At 48.1% G+C, this 4,057-nt stretch overlaps 1 pseudogene; it reads right to left on the bottom strand.

The window, feature by feature from the left end:
* Window positions 1-402: 402 nt before the first annotated feature.
* On the bottom strand, window positions 403-1,796 carry LOC123628388 (annotated as a pseudogene).
* Window positions 1,797-4,057: the final 2,261 nt, after the last annotated feature.

Genomic DNA, 4,057 nt, shown 5'->3' with positions numbered 1-4,057 from the left:
CACACACACACTCTCACACAGTTTCTCTGAGGAGGCTGACTGAACTCCGCACCCTGGCCAAATTCTAAGACACAAGTGCCCTTTGAAGAAAAGGGACTAGTGAAATTCCCTGAGCTGGGGTCAGCAGACCCCTTCTTTCCCTGCCCATTGCTTTCTCCATGGCAGGGATACTCACACTCAGGGCCGCCATGGTAAGGGTCTGCTCTGGGGCTGTACCCCCCGCCACTAGCTCCATTTATCTTGTCCCAGCCAGTCTCTCGGCCTGGTCCAGCTTGCTGGAGTGAGATGATTTCCGGCTGCCCTGAGTCGGAGCCCTCCACTCACCCCCATTCCCAGGCTGGTCTCCCAGCCTTGGGGCCTCGACACTTGTTAGTTAGTAGCCATAAGAGAGTCAGTCTGTGTGGCCCCAGGAAGTAGCCTCCCAGTTTTAGTTCTCCTCAATCAGATTCAAGTCCAGGTCCCCAAAGTCCTGCTGGCACAGTGTCCGCTTGCTCAGCGCCTGCTGCCCCCACCGCACAGCCCTCTCCTCCTCCTCTTCACTTTCACTCAACACCTGGGAGGAACCCCCAACGGGGCTACAGGAAGCAGAGAGGGGTGGAGGGCTACAGGCCATGAATCATGGTGGAGAGATGCTGCTGCCTTCCCGGGCTGTTTCTTGGAGACAGAGACCTCCTGAGTATGGTTTCTGATTTATCTTGTCAAAGTCTAAGGAAGGCCGCAGATGCCGGGAGTCCTCCTCATGGCGCCGCTTGACCCCAGTTTTGCGGGCATCCAGATCACAAGGCTGTGAACGGCTTCGGGGAAGGCTGCGGAGACCTTGAGGTCGCCAGGGCAGCTCTGGGGAGGATGTGGGGGAGCTCCGGGCAGAGGGCAAGAAGCGGCTTGCCTGTGGGCCCAGGTTGGGTGACAGGGAGAAGCGGCGCTGAGGTGGGCAAGGTGACAGGGGCTCAGCATCACTCTCCCAGGAACCACATTGAGGGGAGGCAGCACAGGGTCCAGAGGAATCTTGGGCCAGGGCCAGGCTGAAGAATGGAGGGCTGTAGGGTCTGTGGGCTGGGGCACATTGAGAAGAGGCACTGGGAGCTTGGAGGAACCTGAGGCTGGAGACCTGCTTTGGGGGGCTCTGGTGAGGCACCTGCGGCCCACCCCCTCCACCACTGCCCCGGTGCTTGATGGGCATTCACAGCTTGGAGGGGGCGGGCCGCCACACCTGCTGCTAGGGAGACAGGTCCACGGGCACTGAGAGTGAGTGGCAGTGCCTCTTGGATGGAGGAGCAGGGGGCACAAGAAGCTTCTCTGGGTCTGGGGGCTCAGGGCTTAGGACTTGGGAAAGAGGCTGCTCCTCCGGGGAGCTTCCCTGACTGGGTGGTCTGAGGTGCAGGCTCAAGCCTGAGGGATGGTAGCTGAAGTTGAGGCTGTCCTGGAACTCAGCACAGGAACAGTGGGGCAGGCCCCTTCAGGAATCACCTTCAAACACAAGCTGGAAAGGGTTCCCACAGTTGGAGATATCTGCATGATCTGGCAAAGGCTAAGAAAGGGAGAATATCCATCATGATTCGGGTTCAGGACACACTGACAGATTTCTAGGAAGCCCTCTTCAGCTCTACCCAAACTGATGCTGAAGTGTGTGCATTTCCGCTCATCCAGAGTCTGCTTCTGTAGCTGCTCAGTGATCAGGGTTATCATGATTCTCCCCAGGATTTGACTTGCACACTTTGGAGCAAATGATGGATGTCTTCCCTGTTGTTCTTCCAGACCTCACTCGTGAGCCGTCTTCTGCCACTGCAGCACCATTCTAGCACCACTGGGACTTCCCTCTCCAGTCATGCCTGCTGAGTCTGCCAATTAAAGGGACCAGCCCCAGGTGATATTAGAAATGTACCGAGGCTCCTCCAGCTCCCAGGGCCGTGGCCGGAGCAGCTCTCCATATGACCTATTAATAACAGCTGTAGCATAATAAACAAGCACAGGTCCTGGCATATGAGGAACTAGGATAAAATCACAATTCTGCCACTGCCTGGCAAGAAACCTTACATCAACATCAAGGTAGTTCTGGAGATTTGAAATAGTGAATAACCCTGCTGATGGCTTCCAATGCACATTCCATTCAGTGTTTTCACAGCATAGTGCCCATATTCTGGTTCTGGAATCCTAATTATACCCCATATTGCATTTTGCCTCTTACCCCCTTCAGGCCTGTTTGCCAGATTCTAGTATGAAATTCATGTCTCCAACATTTTGACATCCATCAATCATGGAAGAGAAACACCAAATTATTTTTTGGAACCAAATGTTACAGGTTTCTCTGGTTCAGAACAGTTAATTTACAAAAGTTCTAATAAAATCTAGTTTATTTGTACTTGCCATTCAATGAATATCAAGCAAATGTCTTCAGACTGTAACTTGAGACCAAAAGACATCCACCTTCCAAAAATCAAGCACACTTAAAAATAAATAAGTGGAAAATGAAGACTGATTACTGATTTTGAACTGTCAATAATTGTTGCTAATTGTTTTTTTAATAGAAAATTAATTTTTTTTATTTCAGCTTATTATGGAGGTACAAAAGCTCAGGTTATATATATTGCCCACGTCCTGCCCATTCCCCTGAGTCAGAGTCTCAAGTGTGTCCATTCCCCAGACAGTGCGCCTGGCATTCACGATGTAGTCATACCTCCATCCCCTCCCCCCACCCCCCACCTCCCCGAGTCAGCACCTTCAAGCATGACCATTCCCCAGACGGTGCACAACACACTCATCATGTAGGCATACACCCATCCCCTTCCCCCACCCCCCATCCCAGTCTGACAACCAGTTGGTATCATTCCCCAATGTGCATTTAGGTGATGATCAGGGAAACCAATTTTTTGGTGAGTACATGTGATGCTGCTTTTTCCATTCTTGGGATACTTCACTTAATATAATGGGTTCCAATTCTCTCCAGGAGAACCAAAGAGATGTCGTATCACCGTTATTTCTTATAGCTGAGTAATACTCCATGGTATACATATACCACAATTTACTGATCCATTCGTGAATTGATGGGCATTTGGGTTGTTTCCACATCTTTGCAATTGTGAATTGTGCTGCTATAAACATTCGGGTGCAGGTGTCTTTGTTATACAATGACCTTTGTTCTTCTGGGTAGATGCCCAATAATGGGATTGCTGGATCAAATGGTAGGTCTACTTGAATCTGTTTAAGGTATCTCCATATTGTTTTCCATAGGGGTTGCACTAGTTTACAGTCCCACCAGCAGTGTATGAGTGTTTCTGTCTCTCTGCATCCACACCAACATGTACTGTTTTGGGACTTTTTGATAAAGGCCATTCACTGGAGTTAAGGGGTATCTCATTGTGGTTTTGATTTGCATTTCCCTGATGATTAGAGATGTTGAACATTTTTTCATATGTTAGCCATTTTTATATCTTCTTTTGAAAAATTTCTATTCATGTCCTTTGCCCACTTTTTGATAGGGTTGTTTGATTTTTTCTTACTGATTTTCCTGAGTTCTAGATATATTCTTGTTATCAGTCCTTTATCTGATGTGTAGTATGCGAAAATTTTTTCCCATTCTGTAGGTTGTCTGTTTACCCTCATGACTGTTTCTTTAGCTGCGCAGAAGCTTTTTAATTTGATCAGGTCCCATTTATTTATTTTTGTTGTTGCTGTGATTGCCTTAGGGGTCTTCTTCATAAATTCTTTGCCTAGGCCCGTGTCTGTAAGAGTCTTTCCTATATTTTCTTCTAGGATTCTAATAGTTTCACACCTAAGGTTTAAGTCTGTAATCCGCCGTGATTTGATTTTTGTGAGAGGTGAAAGCTGTGGGTCCTGTTTTAGTCTGCTACATGTGGCTATCCAGTTTTCCCAGCACCATTTATTCAATAAGGAATCTTTTCCCCAGAGTATGTTTTTGTCTGCTTTGTCAAAGATTAGATGGCTATATGAGGATGGTTTTATATTTGGGTTTTCTGTTCTGTTCCACTGGTCTGTGTCCCTGCACTTGTGCCAATACCAAGCAGTTTTAATAATCACAGCTTTGTAGTATAGTTTGAAG

This window comes from Lemur catta, chromosome X (assembly GCF_020740605.2).
Source record: "Lemur catta isolate mLemCat1 chromosome X, mLemCat1.pri, whole genome shotgun sequence".
Taxonomy (NCBI): Eukaryota; Metazoa; Chordata; class Mammalia; order Primates; family Lemuridae; genus Lemur; species Lemur catta.
The sequence above is the reverse complement of the archived record's forward strand: the minus strand, read 5'-3'. Positions and strand labels throughout refer to the sequence as shown.